Consider the following 13,129-nt stretch of genomic DNA (forward strand, 5'->3'; position numbering starts at 1 on the left):
TTACGATTAGCATAAGCGCGGTCAGTGAAAAGTCTGGACGTGCTGGGCGAAGCCGAGCCGAGCGAAGAAGCGCTGCATACCAGAGCATGTTTTGTAAAAGCAGCGCGCGTGCTCCGGCTACGACGTTTCTTTGGTCCCTCTCGGTCTTGGTCTGCGAGGTGCAGTTGTCGGTCCTTTTCCGGAGTGGGGCTCTGCGGAAGAAGACTGGCAAAGAAGGAGGGACAAAAACGGAAGTGGTTTGACGGAAGGTTCACAAGAACGTTGTCAAGAACAACTTTAAAAAGCCTGAGGTCATTGAGGCCGTTTTCCCCTTTGGTTACTTTGGTGCCCGTAAGTCGGTTCGAAGACCCCGAAGACGCGAATAACTTCTACCTTCGTGTGCGGACCCCGTCGGCCACGCGGAAATTGAGATGCATGTGAAAATGACCACCGATGAAGAGTCAGGCTTGAGTGACTGCGTGCGTGCACGATTCCGGGACAAAGGAGGAAGCGTGGGGAGGCCGCAACTAAGTCGCCGTAGAAAAATCCACTTTTGCATTTCGTGTATTCATTTCACGAGTCCCCTTTCCAGAAATACTGATACGTAGTGACGGGGATTCCATGTCATGCTCAGGTGTGTGTTGCTAATTGTGTCTTTTTCTGAACCCAGAAACAAAATTTTGTTAAGAGGAGAGGAAGAAGCTGGACAGCATTTCTCCACTATCATCCATTTTTTCTTCCATCCAAACATCTAATTTTCTCTTTTTTTTTCTTTCTTTTTTTAAGAGAAACGAGGTTGTAAATATGATTTTTTCCCCACTTTTTTTTTTTTTTTTTTCTGATGCTTGTGCGGTTTTGCCATTTTGACTTACATTTCTTCGCTGTGCTTTATAACATTTTTTGGGGTGGCATTTGATGGTTACTTTCTCGTTCCTGTGCTGTATTTTCACATGTTAAGTTTTCGTATTATGCACTCTCTTTTTGGATCGTTTTTGAACTGTGATTTTATTTCATTGTGTTTCGTTGGTGTCTAATATTCATGTTTCTTTCTATTCTTTATTAATATGTATACATTTGTCGTCCCCCTTACTCAATGCTCGTAATTGGAGCCTGTAAGGTATTTTGAATAAATAAATAAATTGCCACGTAATCGTCGTCTTTTTCCTTATTTGCATAAATGGTGTATCCGAACCCGATATTAATATCTACAAAACAGAAAAAGGCCTCTGGTGACGTGCGCATTGATGCACGGACTTCATTATAACGAGGCATCGCAGCATTCCCACTTCAGTTTATTGCTGGAACGGCCTCTCCTTGTCTCTTCAACGGCGTATAAACACATTGATTCGCGTGCTTCGAGATCGACGGCTTGGGTATAAATGGTACTGGAGTCGTGAAGCCCGTTGGTCGTCTCCGCATTTTGACGATGTTCGTTCTTCGACACACGACACGTTAATTGACGTCCCTGTTATGCCTTCGGTTCAGAAGCTACCAAAATATGTCAAAAATGCCGCGTGATTGTGGAGAAGGGTATGGTAAGGAGTGGAGAGGGCTTTGGGTTGCGTGTTGAGTGCGCAGATTACGACAGTAGGAAGAAGCCATTACCCGTGGCCCATTCTTCCGTTTATGGGGTCTCCCACGACGCGGCGACTAATCGTTTTTCGATGCCGGAGGACGCCGAGTTGTCGGATCGTTTCCTGAGCGCGCGTGCTCTCACCACGTGCGCAGCCGGGAACGATGACCTCGGTGCTCGTCGTGGCTTCGAGGTCCACGCGGGGAAACAAAAGAAAGATTAACATTCGCGCGCATCGAAGTTCGTGAGAGAGATTGGGCGAGCCTTTTTTTATTCTCTCGCTCTGGAAGCGAGTCCTCGAGTGGCGGTTCAAAACCACTGATGCCGTGGAAGAGGGCGTGCGGAACAGGAGAAAGGCTGCGCTCGACGCGACGATCAGCGCGGATTAAGCCTGTGGCGTAACGCCGAAAACAGAAAGAAGACTGGAAACAGGAGAAACCATTACAACGGGGTCCCCCTAGAAGACGGAGCGGCGGCGTTCAAATCCGGCCTTATTAGGAAACGTGTTCACGTTTGGATCGCCCGTGTGCGTCTTTCTTCATCTCCGTACTTTGCGCGCCCCCGACGCTGCTTTGCAATGTTAATCGCAGCGGAGATCATTGTCTCGTGTATATACGTATATCGACTTCGCTATTTCCATCTTTCTTTTTCCCCGGGTCGGCCGCCTTGGGGCGTTCCTTTGCTCGCTCTTTATCGGCGCAGACTTCTGCTGATCCGTTCCTCGCGCCACTTTCTTTTTGTCTTCGTTCGGTCGCCTACATTCTTCGCTGAATTCACACGCTCTGAGCTTATCGGCACAAGGTCATTCTCGCTTCTCCCATAGGGCGCGCACCTCCGCCGCTTCGCTTTATTTTCCAACCGTCGTCATAACGAGGATCTTTAGCGAGACGATATCCGCTCTCATTCTGCGCGCGATATCCGGCGCTGCTAAATGCGGGCGTGGAACCGTTATGGCGGCCTTTATTCTACGTTATCTTTGACTTTTAACAGGCTCAGCGGGGGCTTACCGTCGATGCCAACGTATATTGACGAGGTAGTGTACCTGCACACTGCAATATGCATAATAGAAATACGAGAAAGCCGGTGGTTTGAACGACTACAGGCGATTTGGTTATACGGTACGCAGATCTTGACTTGGCATAGTTGAACGCAAATAGTCTGCGGGTTTCAATAGTTGTTTCGGGTAACAAAGGCTGGATTAAATGTAACAGATTTCGATTAAACAACTGTGTCATAATATTTACAAAAAAAAAAAAAAAACACTGATTAAACTGACACCTTTACGCGACCCTTACTGACCTTGGATCATTACATAGGCTTCGCTAAGACCTTATTTATATAGAGTATATATATTTGTGTTGCATTCTATAAAATCTTAATCTCGTTTGCTATAATTCAAGTTATTATTGTAGCCTTTGAATTTTTTACATGGTTTAAGAAATGCAGAATTCACTGTATTTCAGTCAGCATCTTACGATTTTGTTCGCCTGTAATTTGCTGTAGGATATGGTCTGGAACAACACGAGGCAAAGTTTTGTGCTTTCAGATATCCCATTGACTAGCATTCTTTAATATCAGCTTGAAACATAAGTACAAGTCATCTACAGATACCTAACGTTTCATTCTTGTGAACTTTGCTGAATTAAACTTCGAGCTGTTTAAATTTAGCAACTTTTGTCACTACTTTCTTCAGCAATATACGGTCGGCAGAGTGTCATGTTCGGTGACTAAGCGACTCAGTCTTAAAGTGAAGTGTTATTGACTGTCTGCATATTTCCTTTTGCGGACATGTGTGACATTTTATTCTCCATTTCACATATTCTAATGAAAATATACTGCCAGAAGATCAAATCAGTCGATATTGTCGACCATAAACCCTGACTGCTTATTGGAGGGTCAAATTCTAAAGTTAAAGCTCAGCTACTTTGGTCACCTGATGAGAAGAGAGGAGTCGCTGGAGAAAGATTTGATGTTGGGAAAGGTTGAGGGTCGCCGGAGCAGGGGTAGGCAGCGAACGCGATGGTTAGATGGAATCCTCGAGGCACTGCAGATGAAGTTATGTGATGTTAGGAAGATAGTGAGAGACTGGAAAGCGTGGCGTGACATGGTCTATAGGGTCACGAAGAGTCGGACACGACTGAACGAATGAACTGACTGAATGAAAATATGCAATGGAGAGGTTGCTCAGATACTGGAAAACGGAACCGCAAGGAGCCGGCGGCGTTGGAAGGAGGTTTCAGAATGTAAATTTCTTGATGTTAATTCCAAGCTGCTTTTATGGGCTGCCTTCTACCTTGTATGTACGAAATCGTATTCCTTTTCTTCTCTTCAGGAGACCTTAACAAGGCCGTGCACACGAACGGGTTTTGCGAAGGGGGAGAAGGAGCGGGGTAAATCTGAAAAGGAAAGTGCATGCACGCGAACTCTGGCAGGCGTTAAATCACATTTAAGTGTTTAACAGCGTTGCGAACAATATAAAGGCATCTATATAGTGAAGTTTCGACTCCGCTCTAGCCTTCGAAGAGTTCTTTATATTCCTTTCTGCAGGCATTACGTGTCACGCATCCGAAAGCCCGGAGCGCAGCTAATTTTGCTCACGTTTTGGTACCTAAATTATTATATCGTGATCATGCAAATAAAATTGGAGATGCAATTAACACTCCGGGTTATAGGACAATATACAAAGGTTGACTGTATAAAGCAGTGCATCACTATGGGCAAGTTTCAAATTTTATTGATAAATTCGAAGCCCCGGCCCTCCCTTTGCTGAAATGAACTGTTTATATGTAGTCTTTTTTATCTAACTTCAGTTTGTACAATACAATATAATGGGTAAGTTGGTTCTTGACTTCGATAACTATAGCGAATTTAGCACTTCAGAGTAGAAGACACAAACTAGAGCGCCGTGTCCTCTGTCTGCCCGGTACGGCGTCTTGCGAATACATCGACTCCGAACACGTATACCTTCGCAAATTATTGGGGAATTTTGGCCGCATAAAAATGAACCGATTGTGTTAATCTGTAGCATAAGTGACATCGAAATCTCCCTTTACAGATTCGCACCAATGAAGAGCACGCAAGCGTTCGTAACAAAAACCGCAATTAAGCCTTTTTGGCTTGCATCCGTTGCGGTAGCTATGCATGATGGCGGTGATTAATTATTAGTTGTCGTTGGGATAACACCACATCCGCGTTAAAAGGCTGCCATAGAAACTCTATGCTTATCACATGGCAATAAAAAAAGGTACTTAATACTTCATTCATCTGCCCTCACCCAGGACAGCGTCAGTCTTGTGTAGGAAGCTCAGGCGGCTGAATGCTGAAATAGTGCTTTTTGTTTCTTATGTTGTTGTTGTGGCTGTAGGAAGAATGAAAAGAAAATTCACGGGCCTGCTACTGGCTCTTTAGCTATAGCCACCTCCGCTGCCTCGTACGGACAGAAGAGATAATAGAGAAGAAAGAAAAAGACGATGGAGAGAACGACGCGCGCCGCAACAGCTGTCGTCCACCACCCAAGAGGTGGCGGGTGCAATGACGGCCAAGAGATAAAAATTCGGTTTCTGGCTAGCCCCTGGATACCGGACCTCTGTGTTTTCTTATGGCCATAGCATACAACAAAGTCATGCTGCTACCACTAATCGAAAATGATAATTATATTCTGCTGGTGCTTAGATTCCGTCCTCTTCTTTGGTTACGTGAACGGCACACGGAAAGCCTTTTTACGGTGGCTGCAAATGATCATTAAAGCCATTATATGAATCCGATGGGTTACAGTAAGTACCAAACCTGGTGCATGAAATCATGAACTTCGTCTTTATATCGGCTGTTCTGAAATCTGTAATCGTTTTATCTCTCGACATTTCGCATCTTTTCAGCCACTTGGACCACTGCTGTTCATCACGGTTTGTTTAATATCAGGTATAGTGAATTGGGGGATGAAAGTTGGGTTTGTTGATTTTCTGTAGAGACTCTCTACACGCGAGACACAGCGCTAGTACCCCGTCAGGTTCCTCTCACTGTCTACAATATTTTTTCACGCAAGTTGTCATATTAAATCACCTATTAAGGCGTTGGTTTACATTCCTATAAAGTTGCAGAGAGTATTATTTACTCTCCTTTTGCGAAACAGTTCGTGCCCCTAAGAGATCGACCAGCGTGCCAAAATGTGTATCTAGTATAGCTCAGTTTTCGCCGCCCGAACTTCAGAAAACCGAATGCTCTGCTTCTGCAGAAACGGAGGTTGCCGTAAAAAAAAAAATACATTTTCTTCTTTTTTTTTTTTTATCCTTTCATGGAGCCGCTATCCCACACCGTGAGGCAGTCTGTGCGTGCTGCGTATTTTGCGGCGACAAAGTAAGGTGACTCTGAGTGCAAAGTGTTTCCGGAGTTTTTCAGACAAAAGCGGTGCCCGCTGTCTCAGTTCTGATGGTAGGAGTAGATGATCGGGGTACTCTCTCGCTCGCTCCCAATTTTTGTTTTATAGCTTCCATTTACATCCAAAGTTTACGATTCTTCTAAAGACCTTCCCGGAAGACGAAATGCTGACATCCGCGGTTCGTCGAAAACCTAAATACTTAAAAACTTCCCAGCATCTCCCGTTTGTCTTTTGTTAGAAACTTTTCCTGGCTTTCTGCTCGCCCCCCCCCCCCCTCCCCCCCTTCTGATCTGTCGGGCTCTGTAGACTTGCTCGTTATAGACCTTTAGTTCTTAATGGTGTGTACGAAGCAGCGGAAGTGGCTTTTTCCCTCAGCGGAAACGTGCTGCTCGTGTTCCGTTTGAAGCTGCTTTCGCGCAGGGAGGATTCAATGGTCTCCTCGCGTGACTGGTCTGCATCGGCGTGCCCGTCTGGCTGCCTGCTTGGCCCCCTACGCGCCCTTGTGGCCCCCCTCGTGATGCTGCTCTTGTATTCCCACTGGTATTACTAGTCGCTTCAACGGAGATGGCGGCGAGACATGCGTGCAAATACAGAATGAGCGAGGAGGAAAAAGTCAACGGTTGCCATACCGCGCACGTGCGCTATTCGCAGTATGCATGCTTGACGGCATGCGCCTTTATTTCGGGCTTCCGCATGACGTCATCGGAACCCGCTATTGCTGCCTATATTGCCAATATGCTGCTTGACTGCCCTTTTTATGTGGTCTTTGGGATTTGTTTTGGTGTGTTGGAGGTGTTATTGAAATGTTATCGAAATAACTTAACGGTGATGTTTTAACTTCGGCAGTATAAAAAAAATTGCACATGAACAATTGCCTCTGCATAAATGCATCCCAAGTCAGGCTACCGCGAAACGTTCGCTTTTTCGTCACAAACGAGTTTCTGATCCCGTTGCGTCGCATAACTGGAACCTACATTCTCACATTACTGCACATATGGGTCGGGGTGCAAATTTTCATTCTAGATTCCACTCGGCTACTGACTTCTTAATTATCATGCATTCTCTTCAAGAACTACATAATCGAGAGGAGAACTGTCGCCTGTGTATGCCGCGTGACGTTGAATAACTATTATATGGTGCGTAAATCGAAAGATACGAGGTAAGATCGATGAGTGGCCATGGACATCTGCGTCTTAGCGTGGCATCGAATGTTCGTGTCCTGTCAGCGGTTTCTTTTATTCTCAGACAGGGGTAAACGGAAAGCAGCCGTGTACGCAGAAGCGGTATGCTCACCTTCCTGAGGATATTAAAAGGTCCTGTGTTGCAGGTAGATCTTTCACGCACAGACACAAGTCGCTCTAAGGGGAGTGAAACGCTGGAAAAACTAGGTGTTATGTAGTCGTGTCAGCTGTTATCGCCAACGAGTGCAATGACTGACTTTCTAGCTCGCCCGACTTGGATTTCCTTGGCGACAAGCATCCTGTCTGCTTACGCACGTTTCTACTGAGTCGCTGATCAGGGCCATTGTACGAAAATTGGAAATTTCAAATTGAAAAATTGAGAATTGCAAAAATATTACTCGCTGGTAATCGGCAAGTTGTACCATCAAGTAGAAAAAAAAACACAGAACTTGTTAGAAGATTGAATTCAACTATGGCCGAAGTAAACAAAAGATTTAAGAACTCCTTTTATATCTGAAGCTTGTAGAATACATCTCGATATTAAGCAAAACTGACGCAATGAGCAAATTATGACAATGTAATAGTTTGTGTACAGTCTTCGATTACTGGTAGAGCTTGTGCTGCAGCAGGCAACCATCAGCTTGCTTCTAATCTTGACGATTCATCGATATCTTACCAAATTGTCCTACAATATAATTCGATCGCCTTAAGGAACATCTCAAAGCTAGATAATGCTAATAGTTTCTTCGTTAGAATTGACATGCGCACACAATTGATATCAAGTGCAATATCATTGTAAGAGCCGCAGTGCTAGTGAATTATCACGTATATTATGCAATCTGCAAAAAATGTTGGGCATCCCTAGTATACATGGAAGGGCCCAACTTGCGAAAATAATCGAGCATAAGAACGATAGGCAAATGATGATCGATCGAGCTCTCTATATACAAAATAACGCCATAGTCAAGGTGTACCAGTGACAAAGGGCTGTTGTGATTTTTACTTTCGCGATACATAGTGAGTTTGGCTCCTTCGACCAAGCGGTGAATGCCGAGCCTTAAGCATCTTTGAGGGCTCGTGTGTCTTCGCTAAGACAGAACAGACGCCTACCACCTCACTGTGGGCCTATGCTGCAGTGCAACATAACAAAACCCGGTCGTATAACAGCAAATATGTATTTATGTGGGTTCCGCGACACTTTGTGTAGCGAGGGCACAATGACCCCATCGTCGCACTCGACACGCCACCATTAATACGGAAAACTTCCCCCTTTCCGCCATTCCCCGAAACAATAATGACCATGCTAACAAGAAAGTAAAGAGTAATAAAGTTTAATTCGTGTTCACATCAAACGCTACTTTTTTACGAATAAACGACGCAAGTGACCCAAGGTGATCGCACGAGCTCAGCTACGCTGCAAATTGACTGAGGATCAATAATGGAATGTATTAGTAATGCACTAGTCCTTCGTAGGGGCGGGAATTCCAACACACCGCCAATATTGGGCCAGCGACTTGATTTGTAGTGCTTGGGAGCGCAAGCAGCAGGGCAATCATCGTCAGGGCTGCCAAACATAGCTACCGTGCCCTGCGGTTTGCTCCGCGCTGTTCGACAAGGAGATGACGCAATCGAGACACGGTCTCGTTCTCCTGGTTTTTCGAATATAAAGCGCACTTCCTCGACGAGCTAACGGACTAGCGTGTCCGGTCGCACCGTTTTGCTCTACTTCATTCGTGTTTTACATCGACCAGCATTGAGCTGGGGCAACCTTGAACGGAAAAGCTCTTGATGAGAAGCCTTGCGTGGTACTGCTCGATCCAGACGTGCTGTCCATGGTGATTGGCCCCAGTGTCCGTTCACGCCGACGCAGACCTGCAGGCATGTACTGGCGTTGCCATCCAGGAGATCTGGAACCCTGCCATGTTTCCTGGGTCCGGCCTCCACTTCGGATGGCTCGCGGATGAGACCCGGCAGGACAGATCGGTTCTCGCTACACGGCCAGCCGCCGGCCAGTCCGGAATGTCGCTCGGCGGGAGATCGACCCTCTGCCGAGCCTGCTCAAGAAACTGTACTCTCTTAATTTTTGCATTCTTTCGTCGATAGCGCGAGATGTGCATGGATCCTTAAAAGGAACGGCCGGTTCGTGGCCTTTTTGACGAGACATGGAATTAGGAATAGCCGCTCTATGCGCTATTCTTGGTCGAACAGTGTCGGAACTTGTTTCTTCGCGGCGAGCTGCTCACGCACGAATCTCATTACGCAAGAAAGCCATAGCGCACGCAAATCTGGCTTTTACGCGCGCTTTCTAATTCTGGGTCTCCCTGTAACTTCCTGCTTTAACACCAGACGTGTGTTCTCTTTCGTCATTTGAATGTCAGCACATTGGGAGCGACAAAGGTATCCACTTGTCAAAATGTACAGGTTGGAAAATATGGCTTCTCAGGTCGCGCTGCTGAGTCTGGAGGTATTTTCCGACCAAATAAACGGTGGAGCAAGGAGGGCGCAGACAAAGACGCGTGCATATTTTCACTTCAGTTCGTCGTATTCGTTGCTCTATTTGGCCGGAGTACCATTTCCGTAGTTCAGTTCAAATATCTGCCGAATCCCGACCTTGGCGACCGCTTGTCGATGGAGGCGAAAAGCAAGGGACCGTGTGCTGTGCGAGATCAGTGCACGTTCAAAGAACCCCACTTTGTCGAAATTTTCCGAAGCTCTCTACTACGGCGTCTCTCATAGCCTGAGTTGCTTTGGGACGTAAAACCCCATAAAGCAAACCAAGCCAAACCAAATATCTACCGTCTAATGGGACAAGTGGGTGCGACCGTATACAACTATATTTAGCACCTCTTGGGCTAGTTGGTGCTTACTTGAATTGGTGTTTCATTGATTGATTGAAAACCTTACTGTCACCGATATAGGAGGTGAAAACATTACGCCAAACCATGCAGACTACACAAATAAAACGAGACACAAGCGCCGTGTCTCGTTTTCTTTCCTGCGGTCTTCATGGTTTGGCGCAATTTTTTTTCACCAATTCTAAACTATTTTTATCAATAAAAATTGTTTTTTTTTGGCGTTTCGTTTGTAGTACATAGACGTCTGCCTTGCTCCAAAAGACGCATTTACGAATGATAAATTTGAATTAAAAAAGGAATTTGCCACGTGATTCAAACTCGTGACATCTGCACCGAGAAGGAAGGGTTGCCCCCGCGTCGAAGTGAATGGTAGCGTAGCGTTGCCTCCACGCGACAGGCGCTGGAAATTGGATTTCGGATCACGGATTTTACTTGCTGAAATTGCCGATGATGGCATCAGATTATTTGTAATAGGGTGTTGCGGAGGCAAGAGGTGATGGTCGCAATCGAGGAGGCGTGTGTGTGCGGGGGGGGGGGGGGGGGGGGGGGCGGATTGCTTGTGGCATTGTGCAACAATTCAATTCACATAATCGATTACTAGAAATCCATTGTCTGGCTCCTAATCACGCGCTACAAAATGGCAGAAGCGCAGCAAGTATCCTTGCTGCCGAAATGCGAAAGCGCTAAGCGTTTTCTGCCTCGTTCAGTTCTGAGCTCGTTACCGTTTCCTTCATTACTACTGTATCAATTAATTAGCATTACTATTAACTATCACTATCTTATCAGTAATTATATCGCTAATGTGATGACGCTCTATAATTACTGTCAATATTACCTGTCCATATTGAGTTGCGTTATCAATCTTATCTATTTTATTTCATTATCACTTTAACTATCAGTATCATTAACGGTCACTATCTCTAGTCATTAACTATCCCAATCTTATCATTATTATTATCGAGATCTGTCTATCTAATCTGATGACGTCTCATTACCGGTAATGCTCATATCAATTCTCACTGAGGGGAATTATGAGTCTCATCTTACTATCGTATCTCATTATTTCATGCCTATCAAGCCTCTAATAAGTGATTAGTACGTTGCGCTGCTATGAATTACCTCATCATTATTGATATATTGGTTATTACCTAGTTATCCTTAGTTGTCGTTTTCCCATCTACACATCTCGTGATCACACATCCTGTCCACGCCACCAATGGGCCAAAAAATAATATTAAATTAAAATTTTATTTGCCGTGGCTGCCGCTCTCTCTCTCGCATGTCTTTTCTTGGCGCCGCCCCCTGCGGCTACATCTGTATTTGGTCGCTTAGCCTTTTGCCTTGTAGAGCTTTATTTTCGCTGAAAGGGCTCTCTGTGATTGTAACGAGGTTCCGAGGTTCCCTATTTATGCAGGCGAAGGTCAATTTGTATTCCGTATCCTTTTAAATTGGAGCTCTGCATACATCGGGTTGGCATACGGACGGCATGGTGTATGATACGATATAGGTATTTAAACCCAAAGCGAAATTTATGAAGGACGCCGAATCGCAAGGGTGGTAGAATGGACTAGTTCGTAGTTCATATCTGGAAAAAAAAAAAATCAGTGCATTCTTAAGACGTGGACAGTGAAAGGTAAGACGACACAGCGCTGACTTCAACTGCTTATTTTATTACAGAGCGACACTATATAAAGGAAAAGTGGGCCGAGAACACAACAAGGACACTTGTCTTTTTTTGTGTTTGTTTGTTTGTTTTGTGTTCTCGGCGCCCGACAAGCTATCCAAGCTTTGTCGTAGAGTGAATGCCTCGTGCGGACAGAAGAGAAAATAGAGAAGAAAGGAAAAAGAAGAGGGGGAGAAAGACGTGCGCCGCAACAACAGCCGTCGTCCACCACCGAAGCAGTGGCGGGTGCAATGACGGGCTCAATTGATAAAATTCGGTGGCTGGCTAGCCCCCGCCGCAAGCGGCGTTGACCTACCTTCCCAGCCCCATAGGGCCAGGAACTGCCACCCTTCACCACCTCCTGGCAGCAGAGGTTGCTCAGCTACAGAGAGTAGCAGGCCCATGCATTTTCGTATCCTTCTTCCTACAGCCACAACAACAACAACAACAACAACAACTGCCGCATGAAGTTCTCTAATTTGCACCGAGATCACACAGTGCACGGGCGCCTTGCATTTCGTCTCCATCCAAATGCGGCCTGCTTGGCCGGGGATCTAACCTAGGACTTCGGGATCAGGAGCCGAACCTTCTACCCACCGAGCCCCTGCGCAGGAACTCTTCCATCAATGGTTTCACTTTTGGGCGTCCTGCGGCCTATTGCTTCAGCTGCATTCATTCGAACCTGGTTTACTCCTCAAGTATGTCATTTCGTACAACTGTCGTCGACGGAAAATTTGGAGGTGCAGGGAGACAGGTATAGCATATCATACATCCGGCTCCTCCATGAAAGGGCGTAGCAATATGTGCAACGTCAGTTGTAAGGAATGAGGACAGAGGAGCAGCAGCAACCATATGATCGACAAAAAAGCCTATGCACAAGTGTGGGGACAGGGGGACACTACACATATCTGCACCTGCTAGTACGATCGCTAATCGTGTGATTGCTGACTGCGTGATGTCACATTTGCGAATGATCAGCGTCATTTCTGTTTATTCGCAAGCCTCTATATTTTCTCCAATCACTGGGGCGTGTGGTTTAAGTTCTTTACTCATAGCGAACGCGGCCGTGTACTACAAAGTTTCTAGATCTAAGTCAGCCACGCTGAGTCACCGCGTATTCGACAACCGTATTCACGAAACAGAACACGCTACGTCGTTTCGCTAGTCCTTGCTTCATCGTCGCTTGGCGAGTGAGGCATATGGTTATGTACAATTTATGCATCACGGAAGGAGCGTTGAAACCTTACGTCAGACTCCCTCTCTGTCGGCGCTTGCGTCACGCATCGGCAATCGCGACAAAACTTGCCTTCTCCGAATGTCAAAGAAGGTCACCGCGCCGGCCTCCCCTCCCTCCTAAAAACCCAAGTGTTTGGCTCCGAGTCTGGTTCTTTCGAAACTGGCACTGCCGCCATCTCCGTCTCGTATGCCCGACATCGAGACAGCTTTGCGCGACTTCTTCACTTGTTTTTGCAGATGTCATCCCGGAAGTCATGAGCCGTTGAC

At 46.0% G+C, this 13,129-nt stretch overlaps 1 protein-coding gene across 1 annotated transcript in view; it reads left to right on the plus strand.

Moving 5' to 3' along the window:
- Positions 1-13,129, plus strand: part of LOC146208515 (uncharacterized) — a 333,102-nt gene that overhangs the window by 314,991 nt on the left and 4,982 nt on the right. The gene's annotated exons all lie outside the window — the stretch shown is intronic.

The sequence above is a fragment of the Amblyomma maculatum genome, chromosome 1 (assembly GCF_055883805.1).
Source record: "Amblyomma maculatum isolate TAMU_Amacu chromosome 1, ASM5588380v1, whole genome shotgun sequence".
NCBI classification, from domain to species: domain Eukaryota; kingdom Metazoa; phylum Arthropoda; class Arachnida; order Ixodida; family Ixodidae; genus Amblyomma; species Amblyomma maculatum.